The sequence below is a fragment of the Monodelphis domestica genome, chromosome 1 (genome assembly GCF_027887165.1).
Source record: "Monodelphis domestica isolate mMonDom1 chromosome 1, mMonDom1.pri, whole genome shotgun sequence".
In the NCBI taxonomy this organism is placed as follows: domain Eukaryota; kingdom Metazoa; phylum Chordata; class Mammalia; order Didelphimorphia; family Didelphidae; genus Monodelphis; species Monodelphis domestica.
This window is the reverse complement of record NC_077227.1, coordinates 150,222,221-150,238,951: the sequence shown is the minus strand read 5'-3', so window position 1 is coordinate 150,238,951 and position 16,731 is coordinate 150,222,221. Positions and strand designations below refer to the sequence as shown.

General features: G+C 37.1%; 1 protein-coding gene and 1 long non-coding RNA gene across 5 annotated transcripts in view; both read left to right on the top strand.

The window, feature by feature from the left end:
• Positions 1-16,731, top strand: part of RORA (RAR related orphan receptor A) — an 898,340-nt gene that overhangs the window by 135,264 nt on the left and 746,345 nt on the right. The gene's annotated exons all lie outside the window — the stretch shown is intronic.
• Positions 900-16,731, top strand: part of LOC130457860 (uncharacterized) — a 70,095-nt gene continuing 54,263 nt past the window's right edge. Inside the window, exon 1 of the long non-coding RNA XR_008917110.1 lies at positions 900-14,412. This is a non-coding gene — a long non-coding RNA (uncharacterized LOC130457860). The remainder of the gene's footprint in view (positions 14,413-16,731) is intronic.

Below are 16,731 nucleotides of genomic sequence, written 5' to 3'. Positions count from 1 at the left end.
TGTGATCACTCATCAAAATAATAATGTTAATAAATGCAAAATATGGCATTTATTAAAAAAAGAAAGGCAGACCATCTTTTGTTTCAATTTTATTTTAGTCACCACCATAATGACTGAAAAAGGCCAAAAAGCAGACAAAGAGGGGGGGGTGATTCTATTGTTTTTTCCCCTTCTATTTTTAAGAGGGATGTACTACTAATAATATTTTTAAAGTCTGCCAGGAGGTTAGATACTGGGAAAAAGGCTCCAAAGTTTTGCTGAATAAGAAAGAGTATATTTTAACCATGTTGAGCAAAGAAAGAAAAATAGCAATAAATAAAAGGGAAGCTAAGGGGAAGAAATGAAAAGCCAGTATACAGAAAACCCAAGGAAGGTATACGTTCTGGCAAAGCCGAGATGAAATGCTCAGTTTTTTTTTAGTTAAGTAAAAAAGAAATCACAGTAGATGCTCATCCCTTCAGCTTTGTTGCATGAAGAGGAATGGAAAAGTTAAGGTTGTTTTTAAGGGCAGGTCATCTACATACATCTTCATCATTATTTGGAGCTTTGGCTGCAATAGTGGGGAGGGGGAAATGGAGACAAATGGGAGATCCTCAGAAGATGCTCTTGAAAGTGCAGAGCGGATGCTGAGTCAGCATCAGAGCAGGCACATCGAACAAGGAGAATGCCACTGCCTCCAACTGCATCCATTTTGTTCATGCCTGTAGGCAAATTGCATTCTGGCAGGGAAGAGACTGGAAACAAAACTAACCAGCATGAATTATTATAAGCCGTACACTCTGAAATATAAAAATAGTCTTATCCCAGTGTTTGCATTACCTCTGAAGTAGTGATAAAGGAGTAGCTTAAGGTAAGGGACTTATGGAGGGCTGCGGGAGGGGGGGTGGGGATGAGAGGAGGCTGCCAAAGAGGCTTGGGATAGAAGCTCTGGGGAGCCAGGATGATTCTTCTCTGAGAAAAATGGGCAATACTGGCGCAGGGCTTTGGGCTTCTAGGGGGGAAATCGGTAATGTGTTTGTGATGGCTGTAAAACTATGGAACCTGGGAAGCACTAAAGGGCTCTCATCAGAGGGCAGCCACAACTCAACTGTTAAGAAAAATGGGTACCTTTTGAATCCTGCACTGGCTGCCTGCATGGGGCAGGGAAAAGGTTGTGAGAAGGTTTACAGGGATGTAGCCTGGGGACAGGGGGAGTTACTTTTTTTTTAAATTAAGTTTATTTATTTAATTAATTGATTTAGAATATTTTTCCATGGTTACATGGTTCATGTTCTTTCCTTCCCCTCCTCCTACCCCGCTCCCATAGTCGATGTGCAGTTCCACTGAGTTTTCCATATTATTGATGTTTGCACTAGGATGATCCTTTAGTCTACATCCCCAATCTTTTCCCCATCGACCCATGTGATCAAGCAGTTGATTTTCTTCTGTGTTTCTAAAAGGGGACTACTTCTGGCCAGAAAATGTCCAGAACATTTTTCTTGGACACCCTTTGATGATCAGCCTCCACCTGAGGCTTTGATTGATAATCAAAAAATCCCTTAGTGGGTGTCAGTTGAGGATAGATAGAGCACTGCGCTTGGAGTCAGAAAAAGCCAGGTTGAACTCCAAGTACCTCTTGCCTTTCAATTTCATCACTTTTTTTCTACTCAAGCATGCTGGTAATGATTAATGACTAAAAGTCAGCCTTCCTGGCATCTTTTGAAAATGATTACTCCTTTGTTATTGTATCCCTAGCACAGCACCTTGCACCTAGTAGGTGCTTAATGGAGGTTTGGTTATAAAGTCCTTTTTAGCATTAAAATTCTTTGATTGTGGTTAGAAGTCCAGAGACAATAGACCTGCATTTCCCCAAGGCTGACTTAATCCATTTCCTCACTTTCTTCTCTGACCATCTCAGAAATAGGGAATGAAAAGGGGGTACAATACCCTCCCCAAAAGTCAGCTCTGATGATAAGACATGAGTTAGGAGGAAAATAGAATGGAAGGGCACTGAGAAATGCTGAGGGGCCACTGTGAAACTGTTTACTTCCTTGTGAGTATTGAGGAGGTGATCCAGAGAAATAGCAAGTGAATGTTTTTATTCTTCCATGTAGTTCTTATTTCCCTAGTGCTTATAGACTGTATTAGCCTTTATGCTTAAGCAGCCCATCTTATATTGTCCGGGATTTCATAACACTGGATGGCATTATGTTATTATCAGTTTTAATGTGGTCACAATGTTCATAACCCACAGTACATATATGGCCACTTATCATAAATTGTACTTGGACTGTTTTTTTATAAGAACTCTCTCTATCTTTCTCTCTCTCTCCCTCCTCTCTCTCTGTGTGTGTCTCTCTGTCTCTGTCTCTGTCTCTGTCTCTCTGTCTCTGTCTCTGTCTCTCTCCCTCTTCCCCCCCCTCTCTTTCCCTCCTCTCTCTCTCTCTCTCTCTCTCTCTCTCTCTCTCTCTCTCTCTCTCTCTCTCTGTCTCTCTGTCTCTCTGTCTCTGTCTCTGTCTCTCTCCCTCTTCCCCCCTCTCTCTTTCCCACCTCTCTCTCTCTCTCTCTTTCTCTCTTTCTCTCTTTCTCTCTCTCTCTCTCTCTGTCTCTCTATATCTCTCTGTCTCTCTGTCTGTCTCTCTCTGTCTCTCTCTCAGCATCTGCATTGGTAAGGGCTTTTAGGATTTCTTTAATGCCATCATGCAAAGGGCACACATTCTAAATTGTTGTCATTTTCTGCCTTTATGCAATTTTTCCCATTCCTAAGAGCTTTGTTACCTAAATGTGAAGAATATAGCTATTCAGATAGCCAAGTCACAGGGAATCTCAGTGATACCCAGAGTCTTGTTAGGAGGGCATTACTTCTTGCCCTTGGTAGGTAACAGATTGCGATTGTGGCTCGTACTGATGCTGAAACACATTGCTGAGATGAGGCCCCAAAGACAAAGTGAGAGAAGTGGAAGTATCTCAGGGCTTCAGGTGGTAATTTAATCACTGCTGACTGAGGCCTTGCTGGCTTGCAGAAATAGTTCTATCTACCAGTGGGTCCCTCTAGGAAGGGAAGTTTCTATCACCTCAGTAAAAGGTAGTGAATGCTACTGAAGTCATTTAGACTCCTAAACTTTTGCCAGGCTAATGCAATTCCCTTTGGAAAGAAGAAATACTATACATACTTCAATAGAAATTCAGCCCTCAGTTTTGTCATTCTCTGCAATTTCATGAACTTTCTCGAATACTCCTTTGTCTTCTTTTACTCTTCTGTTGTGAATTCATTTTGCTAGAGAGCAAGAGAGAAATAGATCAAAGATGGAATTGAACCTTGTCTCAAGAAGAAACCTTAAAATGATCATCTAGGATGGGGGCAAAGCGGGAAGGAGGTAAAGAATTTGGAACTCAAAATTTTGGGAAACAAGTGTTAAAAATGATTAAATATAAATTGGAAAAAAATAAAATATTATATATTTATACAAAGATCATCTTGTATCTGGTCTGGCCCCCCATCTGCCTAGTTATATCTTAAACTTAACTTGTGATTTTATTAGTATATATTATATTTATGTGTATATGAACATAGTATATAGTATAAGGAACTCTCAGTAGATAAATTTCCTCAACCAATGCAGATTAGCATTTGCTATGGGTTTTTTTTTTAAATTAACCTGTTCATTTTTCTTATTGCACAATAGTACTCCATCACAATTATATGCCACAATTTGTTAGTCTTAGAGAGTTGTCTTGGGGAGCTGAGAGGTTAACTTGCCAAAAGTCACCTAATGAGTTAGAAGAAGGGCTTGGAAAAGAGTTAGTCTTCCTTCCTCCAATGTTGGATGACTGCCCATTAGTCCTTCTATAACCATTAGGCTATGTGTCCCCACCCACCCCTTCCCCTTTTCAATTCTCTCTTTTTACAAATGGGAAAACTGAGACACTAAGTGTATTTGCTATTGTGAGTAACAAACCTGAACCAAGGTCCCTTGACTACAAATCTAGGGTTCTTTTCATCTGCCATGCTGCTCATGCTGCTCTTTTCCATATGTGAACAATCCACACAGTTCTCTATGGAGCTCAGTAGGACTGGTTCCTCGTTACTTATTTCCTACAGATCAGTTCCAGGTGACCATTTTTTAGACATCTCTTAGGATAGTTCCTTCCTTCATGCTCATGCCCTTCTGTAATGGGGTCCCTCCTTTCTGCTGCCTGTCCATCAAAGCCCAGCTTAAGGTGCCTCTCCTCCATAAAACATCTTCTGAGAATTCTAGCCCACATCCTGTTGTATTTCTAGAAAGTACCCTTTTTTTTCACCACATAATGTGTTCTGTTCAGTTGGATTAGTCTTTTATGCTCAGCTAGATAATGTCCTGGCTTTGCCACATATATGCAGGTGGCTTTGGACAAATCACTGAAGATTGTGGGATCAGAACTGTAGGACCAGAAGAAATCTGAGAGACTATTGAGTTCAGCCTCTTTATTTTACAGATAAAGATACTGAAACCCAGTGAAGGTAAGTGACTTGACTACAGTCAGATGAGTAGTGTCAGAATTAGGCGATGCACTTAGATATTCCAATTCTAAAGTTATTATTTTTTCTTTTGTAACAAACCAACTCAACCTATCTGAGTCTATCTAAACCTGGAAGGTAATAGGATTGGACCAAACCATTCAAAAAGGCATTATTGGCCTGCCTTGTGCCAGACACTGCTAAGTGCTTTCTGTGGGACTGTGTGTCCTTAAATCTATGAACCTAAGTCCCTCCAAGGCACATGCCATATGTGATCATTCTTCATCACTCTCCCCACCACTCATCTTGAAGAATAGATTCTTAACCTGGGATAGACTGCCAGGGTTCATGAATTTGGATAGGGAAAAAATACAGCTTAATTTCAATGTAATTGGTTCCTTTTTTAATAATATGTATTTTATTTTATATATTTAAAAACATTCTAGGCAGGGTTCATAGGCTTCACCAGATAGTAAAAAGGGTCCATGACACCCAAAGATTAAAAATTCTTGGCATATAATAAATGCTCAAATAAATACTTTGGCAAATTAAATATCCAATAGGGTTGGGTTTTTTTTTTATTTAATTGTATGATGAAATGTGTGTTGTGCTATTGCTGATCATTCTGTTTTTGTTTTTTTTAAACCTTACCTTCCTTCTTGGAGTAAATACTGTGTATTGGTTCCAAGGCAGAAGAGTGGTAAGGGCTAGGCAATGGGGGTCATGTGACTTGCCCAGGGTCACACAGCTGGGCAGTGTCTGAGGCCAGAATTGAACCCAGGACCTCTCGTCTCTAGGTCAGGCTCCCAATCCACTGAGCTACACAGCTGCCCTCTATTGCTGATCATTCTGCCTGATAAATTGATTTTTAGGGGATGCCTCCCATTAGGTGTGATGCATTGAAAACAAAGAAGAAATAACAAAAACTCTTATTTTCTGCTCTGTTTTATTTTAGTTTTCTTGAGCTGTGAAGGGTAAGATAAGAATAGTTGAAGGGAAACAGAATGACTGAAAAACAACTAAAAAACATTTAGGGGATTCTCAGAGCCAATTGTTAAATTTTCAATAAGAATATTTATAACTCAAGAATCAGCAAATTCTACAAACCAAGGTTTGACTTTTTGTTTTGATACATGTCTAGACTTTTAAAAATGTCAATACTACAGAAAAAAACTTAAAAGTGTATTACACGTACTTTTTTTGAGTTAGTTGTTTAACCCTTGGCCCTATCCCTCTTTAACATTCTGTCATTCCCTCCTTTTTCAATCTAGTAATATATGATACAAGAATAACTTGATTTCCTTTTTTGATAGTTACTAGACTGATAGATGAAGGGAATGCTGTGGATATTATTACCTTTATTTAAGCAAGGCATTTAAAAATTCATCTCAAAATCCATATAGCCAAAGGATATAGTTTGGATGATAGTACAAGTAATTGGATTCAGAACTAACTAATTGAATAACCAGACCTCCCCACCCCCAACAAAATCTATGCATCCATGTCAAGCTGGAGAGAAGTTTTTGGTGGAGGGTCACCAAGCTCTATCCTCAATCCTGTTCTGACCAGCTTTTTTTTTTTTTAATTCATGACTTGGATGAAGACAGAAATGCCATGCATATCAAAATTATGAAGAGTATGAACTAGTAAAGGTAGTTTATGAACCAGATGATAGAATCAAGATCCCAGAGGATCAAAATAGGGTAGAACAATGTGCTGTATGTAATGATATGAAATTAATCTATATAAATGGAAAATTCTATACTTGGATATTTTAAAATATGCCCCCCCTTTAAAAATTACAATAGCATCTATCTGTCTCTGTTATTATGTCACCTTTACCATTCCCCACAATATTTCAGGAATCATTGATAATGACTTAGGAGTCATATTTGAAAGTTATTTAAAAACTATGGGATATAGTTTTTGTGGTTCTGATGGTTTGATTTCAATAAAGTCAATGAGATTCTCTCTTATAATCTTTTGTTATTTGGGTTTCACTTTCTTTTTAGCCATATTTGTCTTATCTTTCTCACACTGAATACTTTTTTTTTCTTGGTAGAGAAAACAGAGCAGACAGGAATTGAGTAGTTCAGCCTTCTTTCCTTGATCCATTTTTATTGTCTTATTACTCTCTTGTGGAACAGATTTGTCTTTCATTGTTCTTCCTTCTGCCTCCAACATAACTTCAGAAAATTTTTTTTTGTATTGTCCTTAACATTTACCACATGCCTGGACTCATTCTGGGCTTGTACATTCATGGCATTATTTTTTAAGCCTATACAATTTATTTGTATTTACTTTCAGCTATTTATCCTTACTTCTGTCTTCTGTTTCTTTTCTTAAGGTTTCTGAAATATATGACAGCTTAACTGATATATTTTCTTTATACCTGCTCTGTTTCTCTTGAGCAAACTCTTTGAACTTGGCACTACTCAAGAAACGGTGAATTATAATTTTCAATTCAACTGTTCAAGACATCTCCAAAAATTTGTTTTCTCCTGCAAAACTAAGATACTGTTTGGACAACTCCGCTGTTACAGTTAGAGGAGAACTGTAGCGATCTGAGTGACAAAGAGTCTGCCTTTAAAATTAGCTCATCTCTCTGGAAAGGATCTGGCTTTTATGAGATTTTCTATGGGGTCACATTTAAGTGGTGTCCTTGATACTGTGCATTTGCATTCCATAGCAATATTTATGACAATATGGCTTCTGCATTGTTACTTTTCATAGTGGAGTAATAACCAGGGGTGAGAATGGAGGTTGGGGGAAGGCGATAATGAGAGTTAAGAAGTGAAAACCCACATATTCTTTTTCATTCAGGTATGAATGGTAGGACAGCCAAGGTGAGCTCAAGGAGTAAAGTTCGGCAGCAGCAGGGGTACTATGTATGAGTATGTCTGTTCATAAATATAGGAGACCTTTAAAAATGACAGGATGGTCATGTGAATTGTTTAATGAGATAGAAGATTCAATGTGCCTTTGTTCAGAGAGATTTACCCAAGTTGATTTTTTTTCCCCATAAGCCAATCAGATCACAGACTTCATCTGAGGCAGTTTGGAAATTCAGCATCTCTCAAATTCATTTTTATACGGATAGCATATGTCTGCAAAATGGCTATTTTACAAGAAGAACTGCTCCCTCCAAGCCATTTGTGCTTTGGTAATGAGTTCCCTTATACAACTGAGGTAAATGTTAATGCTGAATTCCTTTTAGCCAAAGCAACAAACACTTCACTAATTGTAAATAAAGCACACAAATTTGCATCCTATTCAGTGCGATCCTCAGTGCACTTTGATGCTAAATGCCATATTAATTTAATATTTTCCCTGTAAGGAACAGATGCTAATGTGATAATAACTCAGTCTTTTTCCCACTATGGTGTCACATTAACTGTTAACATCTCTTACCCTTGTTTCTTAGTACCCCCTAAAGTTTTAAAGCTGAAACTTACTTGAGAAATTAGCTCACGAATGGGTTCCAATTGGGATAAGGCTGAAATTTCAGCTCTTTGCCTCCTTCTCCTTTGTTCCCAATGGTTTTGTGGAGAAGGAAGAGGTGACATTGGATAGGCAAAGCAATGACATCAGTCTTTAGGCCTTTAAAAAAAACGACTGGAGTTTCTTTTGCGGTGAACCAAGTTAATGGTGGAACTGTAGCCTCTAACTTCTAGCTTTTGTGGCTGAAACAAAAACTTTGCGGAGTGACATTTCTGGATTAAGGGATTAAGTTATGACTGTAATGTGGACATAGGAATTTAGCTACACCAAGCAGGCAAACTGTTCCATCTTATAGTGAGCTGTGTTCCTCCACTACACGTGGGAAAATGGAAAATCATGTTTCTAGACATTGAGGAGCAATTCTTCTTGACTTCCATGTTTAGTCATATGTCTAGGTTTTAATGTGTTATCTGCTTTGCCTGGGGAAATCAAGTTAAAATTATAATAATGGCTTTAATTTCATAAACTTATAATATTTGGCACCCTAAAAAAGTATTCTGATACATTTTTTTAAATTAATAAACCGACCAGATCCAATATTCTTATTCTTTATATAAATAGCCCCAAAAAATATTAGTGGCCTCGCTTTGCAAACTTCCACTGATTCCATAACTAAACATATTAAATGTCCTATGGCAAAAGGGGGACTCAGAAATGGTTATAGACATCTTAATAATCTGGTTTCAAATGAAACAATTCTGTATTTAAGCTGATCACTTCCCACAAGACCAGTGATGGTGAACCATGTCAGTAGCATTGGTCCAGGTTTTCCTATATTGTCCTGTTTGATTCCCCAGATTTTATTAATTTGTAGTTTTTCTCTCCTTTTCCCACCCTTCCCTATGCAATGTATAGGCTAGTTATGCCTAGGAAATTTGTACTTAAAATTCATAGAAAGTATTCTATACACAAATAGCATGCCATTTGAGATAACAATCCTTCATTTTCACTTGATTTTCATCAAATTTTCTAAAACCAGACATGTGACATTCAGTATTTAGAACTTCACTTTGATCCCTAGTTCCAAATTGAGGGCCTTTTATTTGCTAACTATATCATCATGTCAAGCTATTTCACTTCTATGTACCTCAGTTTCCTCATCTATAAAATGGGAGAATTGTATTAGCTAACCTCCTGAGTCCAATTCAGTTTAAAATTGTGTTTAATGAGCTTTGAGACTCAGGCATATGATAACTGAATGGAGTGATTGTCTTCTAAGTCCAAAGAGATATGGAATAATTGGTAGGAAATCAGATGAAAACAAGAATCTTTGAAAACTAAGCATCGTCATTCGGTGATCTGGGCTAGGCAGAATATAGCATGATGATCATATTCCTACGTCTAGACAAGAGATCTCTTTTAATGCAGCCTAAGATCACATTAGCTCTGTTGTCCACTGGATTAGACTTCTAAAATATATTGGATTTGAAACCCACTAAAACCCTTTTATCTTTTTCAATTAAGCTGCTTTGGCCACATGTCCCTCATTTTATATGTGTAAAGTTGATTTTTTTAACCTGAGTATAAAATTTTTACGTTTATCCCCATTAAATTTCATCTTATTAGATTGAGCCCAACCTTCTAGTCTATCGAACTCTTTGGGGGATTCCGACTCATCCTACAAGTTAGTTATCCCTTCCAGATTTCTGTCATATGAGAATTTGGTAAGTATACCATCTATGCATTTATCCAAGTCATCAGTAGAAATGATAAAGAACCAGAGACAGTCTTAGTACTCTAGACTTCTATAATAGAGTCCTCCTTGAAACCTTAATACAGATATCCCTTCCGCATCATAGCTTTGCTGATCACAGTTTCAATATTTCATGCATGGGTCAGCATAAGAAATTAAATGGAAGTAATTTTTTTTAGAGTTTTGCAGAAGCTATAGATGACACACAAAGGCCAGCATGTGACACAGAAAATGTTTAGAAACTCAGAAATACATAGAATATGTGTATGGTATTGTATAATATCAGCATATTTTGTTTCATTTTGAAAGCTTTTTCATATTTAATTTTTTAATTTATTTTTTCAGGTAGTATTTTTACTTAATATTTATCTACATATAGCTGATGACCAACTATTTAATCCAAATTTTACCACAAAATACTGTAAATAGCCCATAAATGAAAAAAATAAAAAATTCAGACTTCTTCTCTACTATGAAGAGTGTCAAAAAAGTTTACCTGGCTTTTCCACATCCTATGGATGGCAAGTTCCTGACCCCTGAGATGTGGAAGAGATACCTCTAATTACTTTCTGAGATCCAAATATTTAACCAATTTCAAATCCACCTAACTCTAGTCCATGTGTTTTCATTCTGTCTGTAAGAAGAGCATGAGAGAATTCATTAAATTCTCAGGTAAAAGTTTAGTAGCCTCCATCTTTAGCATTTCCCTGATCTTCCAATCTGGGAAACCTATAAAGAAAGGAAATGAGGTCTTTCTGGCATGACCTATTCTTAATGACACCATGAGGGTTCTTTATGGTACACCCCGCCTTTTTCTTAGATATTTACTAACTCTGCCTTCAATGGTATTTTTAGAATATTGATGAGAATTAAATTCAAACTCAGTAACCTCTAAGTGCAGTGGATGGAAGTGTTCCAGTCTCAGACACTTCTTAGCTGTGTGACCCTGGGCAAGTAGCTTAATATGAACTTCCTAGCCCTTACCATTCTTCATCTTGGAACTGATACTTAGTATTGATTCTAAGACAGAAGGTAAGGGTTAAAAAAAAGTTAAGTAAATTCCCAGGCATACATAGGTAGTGTTTCAGGCTGGATTTGATCTGACTCCAGACCCAGTGCTCTCTCCACAGTACCACCTAACTGCCTCCATTTGGAATCAGGAGCCTGACTCAATTTTTTTTTTTTTAGTTTCCAAATTCTGGAAAACCCTTCCTTTAAAGTTTTTGGCCATCTGCCTAATTTGTTCAAATATTCAGAACTATAAAGAATCTCATATTCCTATTAGGAGCTAGGCATTTACGAAAGGTGGAACTGTTGATCTTTTCCCAATATATCCAATATAAGCAGTGTATTTATGATTATGACTCAGTGGTCACAGGATTTATAATCTCAGCAAAGAAGCACCCATGTCAGTAGTTTAGGGTTAGTAGCAGTTCTTAACATTTCTGTCCAGGAAATATAGGTGATTTTGACATGAAGCACGTCATTTTTCAATGAGAAGACTTCCCAAGTCAGAAAGAAAGTGTGGATGTGCAAAGAAATCACTAGACTTGGACCTAGGAATGAAATTTATGAGGGAATAAACCAAGGCAAGTCACTTCAAACAAGTATGGAGCTGATTTTCCTGTGAACTGGGAATAATGATGCTTTTATTGCCTATCCCACAGACAAATGGTAAGGAAAGTACTTTGTAAACCTGACAACTAGAGATACATAGATAGACACAGATATATATGTCTGTGTATATACATATAGATAAATAGATATGATTATTATTTTAGCCCCCAGATCATAAGCTAAAGAATATAAGCATCAAACTGAGTTCAAAGGTGAAAAAAAAATAGTCCAAGCTACATTCAGACCTCAAATCTGATTTTTACTATCTAAGACCAATGGGAATTTCCCTTAAGCTGTGGATTTCTCCACCATGATTTGTGTCTCAATGAACATAGCCTCTGGAGCCAAGAGGATTGAGATGTGGAGTGATTTCAGGGCTGCTTTGTTCCAACTGCATTACCAAAATCATCTAGAGTAATGAGAGGCTTTCCTCTCATTGACAGCCAACAAAGCTTCAAACTTCTTTTTATATTGATTTTGATCAGTAGCTAGGATAGTATTCCACATACAATGGACCAATGGGAAATAACTGTCATCATTTAAAAAAATAGCTATAAATATTGAGCACCTACTATTTACCAGTATAGTATTAGTAGGTCTTTTGGTGGATTCAAAGGATAGATAGAAAACATGCCCTCCAGGAGTTAATAATCACTTGGGGGGGAGAGGATTGGCTATCTTGAAGCAATAATAGATAATGAAAGAGAGGCAGGATGTGATTAGATGCCAAATTGTGTCATATAAATGTTGGAGGAATTTAAAGAAAGAGATGAATGATATTATCCTACCTTATTTGTCATTCCTCTCCATCCACATATGAAAATTTTATCCAGCAATCAAGACTCTGCTTAAGACGTAGGTCTCTCATGAAATCGGCCTCTTGTCATTTCTCTTTGAATTTCGAGAGAACATATGATCTACACCAGCCATTTAATACTTCATTGTTTAATTACTTTGTGATATCTCTTATAATGTTAATAAAATACCTAATATGGGAATCTAACTCTTGTATAATTTTTTTCCACCAAAACTTGGAGTGTTTAAGATGTTTTATGCATTTGTCATGTGTTAGCATTTCTATAGTATTTTAAGTTTTGCAATGTGCTTTAAAAATATTATCTCATTTTATCTTCACTATGACTCTGGGAGGTAGGTGCTTTTATTACCCCCATTTTAAAAATGAGGAAACTGAGGTAAACAGAGGTTGATTAGTCTGGGATCATCTAGCTAGTAAGTGTTTGAGGCTAGATTTTAACTGAGGTTTTCCTGACTCCAGCTCCAGCGCTCTATCTACTGTGCCACCCAGTTCCATGTTTTATGTCTTTTTTGTATCTCCTGTGGAGCTTATAACAAACATTTTTCTACACAGAATAGTTGCTAAATGTATATATTGCAATCCCCCTACCACTTGAAGACTTCAGAAACTATGAAAAATAGACTGCAACTAAAGATATCCTTGGAAGAAGATAGTCCAAATTAGATATCTCCCTATAGCATGAGGATCACCTTAATTTCTCAAAGCTGTACTAGCTCTAGTTCTACCTTGCTGGAAGAGTTTTGACTCTAGTTCCAGCAACGGCCTTCCTCTGTTTTGGGGGGAAACAACCTACCTAAGGAAGGGGAGAGGTTCATCACTACTTGGCAGCATCCTCCTTGCCATCTTCCTCATAGTGCTAATAATAGTAATTTTAGTAATAATAGTAGCAGCTACCATTTATATAGCTCCCACTATGGCACCTGTCAGCACTGTCCTTAGGAATATTATCTCATTCGATCCTGACAGCAACCCTGGATGCTGTTGGTGATTAATTCTTTGGCCATGACCACCCAGTCTCTTCTGAACAAAAAGGGGAAATTGGCCAGAGTGGAATAGATTATGTGTTGAGGAATAAGGGGTTTATTGGTATTTTTTGGAAGAACTTGAAAATGCAGGCAAAGGAGGTTAGATTTAATATGGTGAACACTTCATATCTGATAACAGTTTTTGAACAATGACATGATAAAACATGCCCTTGGAGCAAGCCACACAAATTTTTAAAAGAGCTTATTTTAATACTTAATGAGTCTTTGATGTAACCCATATAATAATACTATTAGCTAGTATTTATAAAGCATTTTAAGATTTGTCAAGCTTAATTAATATTATCTCATTTGATCCTCTCAATCACCCAAGAATTTAGGTTTTGTTATTATCCCCATTTTTGCAGTTGAGAAAACTAAGGTAGACAGTATTTAAATGACTTGCCCATGGTCACACAACTATCTGAGACAGGATGTAAACTGAGGTTCTCCTGTCTCTCTGAGCCCAACACCCTTTCTACTATACAACCTAGATGCCTTTCTTTCTATGTAAAGTACAACTCTACTGGACTTTGAGAGTTAACTGCATTTAAGAAATGAGTATCTCCAAACTTACCTAGGCTGTTCATTGGATGACAAACAACATATCCTTGGTCTATATTTTTGTTCAGTGGAAAGAATACTCAATCTAAAGTGAAGAGACTTGTGTTCAATTGCTGGTTCTGCAACTGACTGCCTATTTGACCCAGGGTGAACCATTTACTGTCTTTCAATCTTATTTTCTCAGTAAAATAAGTAAAATAAAATAAATGTGTTGTAAATAAAATAATATGTTGGGCTTGTTGGCTACTAACATTCCTTCCAGCTCCAAATCTATGCTCTCAGGATCCTATATAACATTTAAGGAGGTTAATTCAACAGTAGAAGTATGTGAGACAAATTTTAGTGAATTGCCTGGAACCCTTTTTAGACCACACCTCTCTCCCTTCTTTACCCCAATGAAAGGGACAGAACCAGCAGGTCCTGGTCCTCTAATTTTGTTTCACAAGCTGTTTACACAAACCCAGAGAGGTTAAGAGTCTTCCCTGTGCTTGTCAGGCTTTCTGTTCTATGAAAATTGACAGAGCCTGCAGGCTGAAGGGCTAATTTTAATAGAAATAACCTAGGTGGGTTTGTTAATTTTCTTGGTTCCCTTGATGATCTGTCTGCATAGCATGAAGGTTCTTTGATGTGACTGGGAGAACAGAAGGATATTTTGTGCATAGCCAACCATGAGAGCAGTGCTGGTTCTGCAATAAAGAGTCAAAAAAAAAAAAGATGACAGGTAAGTTGTGTGTGGAAGGTGAAGATTAGAGTGTACATTGTTTTGGGGGGTTTTGTTTTTGTTTTTGTTTTTTCTTGAGGCTTTTTTTTGGCATATCTTAACACTGTATATCTAAGATTTGACTGTTCCTTCTAGGCATAAATTAATTTGTGAACTCTGAGATTTGTAGTTCCAAAGTAAATTAAACAAATTGGCAAATTATTTCATAAAAGATATAATGAATGTCCAGAAAAGAAAAACACACACACTTTTTTTAAACAAATTCATTGAGATCTAAGAGAGTTTGATGTTGCTCCTTTTTAGTTACATAAAACACACAGTGTTTGCAAAGTGCCATTTCAGTCAAGGTTATATAGCTTGTTCAGCATGCCCAAGCGAGTGGGTTTGGGATTTCTTCTCCCTCTGGGTACAGATAATTTGGAGCCCTGTAGTGTTTGCAGATTCCTTTGTCTACATTCCAGGGACTTCTGGGTTGTGACTTAGGAGGGGAAAAGTGCCTAGATTGAATAAATATGTTATAAACTGGAAGGCAGGACTTAGCCTTCCAAACCAATGCTTGGGATGTAAGAAGGACTTAATATGTGTATGTGTATGTTTTCCATTAATTCATCCAATCCATCAAAATTATTTGATTTCTATGACCTCCAAACTTCCTAGTAATAACTGGAAAAGTGACTACATTATCAACAAATCTTCAATTTGAAGGAAAATATCTATCAGTTTAGCAATCACAGTGCTTTGGGTTTTTTGGTGTTTTGTGGGGTTTTTTATCTACACGTTTAAGGGGGAAAGCTTTGGATTGGGTTGTATTCTAGCCAAATTACTATCTCAGCATATTAGTTTGGGCAAATAACTCACCCTCCATTTCTCTAATTCTTCTGCTTGGAATAATGGTTCCCTATTTGTCTCATAGGATTTTGGAAAGAATCAAGAAAAATGGACTATTAAGTAGACAGTTTTTAAAATATTACATAATATATGGCATGGTACTAGGCACATATTGAATACTTGACATAATTCTTAAATGATTGTTTTTTCTCTTCAAGTTACAAATATTGACAATTGGTTAAATTCACAGAAGAGAATAAATTTGATATAAAGGAATGGGATCTATTATTGTTAGTCTAAATGTCTTGTACTTATTAGGAAAATAGCCCATCTAACCCAGTGAGCAGCAAGATGCCTGGTTTTGTGATATCCTTTTATTTAGGGAAGAATGTTTCTTACCAGGGATGGAGGAAGAAGCAAGAATTGCTGAGATATTGGTATTAGAAAGGGCCTGCTAAATCATAGCTAGAGAAGTTGGGGTGCCCAGAAGAAAGAGCTGAAAAAACATTATAGCAAGACAACAAAAAGATTTCTTTCATCACCAAGAGTACTATAAAAGGGTCCTTTCACACAAAGAGAAACCTGGTATTTAAGATTGTTTTCAGAAGAGCTTTGGAGGTCAAGGATTTATGGTAGCCATTGAAGAGAGGAGTCTGTAGAAAGAGCTAAAAGTACAGTAAGGCAGAGCCTCCCTAGCAGTGGCCCCCAAGGTACAGAGCAGCCAAGGACAGAAATCACAGGTGGAGGAAGGACTTCCACTTTATTATTTTAAAAGATGGATGTTTTCAAGGAATGCAAGGGAAAGGGGCAGAAGATTAGATCTCTGGTCCATCTCTATGCCAATTTGTAGGATTTTCATTGGCCAAGGTTTGGGTAGGAACTTCCTCAGGTAGAAACTTATAAAGCACATGGGCTGACAGGTTTTTATAGAAGGAAGCATGTATTGACTCCTTTCATTTATGGAGTCTGGATCAACGCATAAAGACATTAATTACAACTTCCATTCCTTTTAGAGCCAGTCAAATGAGGGTTAGCGGCATATCTGTTCTATGATTCCTACTGGTGAGCAACCTATTTGCAAAAATAGGATTCAATAAGCAAAGATCAATGATTATGAAAGTCTACAAGGTATGATGAGAAGCAGCACTCTTAATAAGAGCATTGGGCTTAGATTTAGAAGCTCAAGTCTTTGAAAGTCAAGCAAATTCGAACCTTGACTGACACTTTTAGTCCCCTTAGGCAAGCTACTTAAACTCCTTATCTCAGTCTCTTCATTTGTAAAATGAGAAGTGCTCATACTATCAGTTTCTTAGGAATGTTGTGAAGAAAATATTCCGCAACTGACAATGTTCTAAGAATGTGCATTATTATGACACAACTGTCATTCATTCCAGTAGAATGTAAATGCTTTCATTTTAGCCATGCTCACTCCTTTATTTGTCTTGTGGCTCTGCTCCTGACTCTCTGGTTAATATTCCTCCCTATACCTCA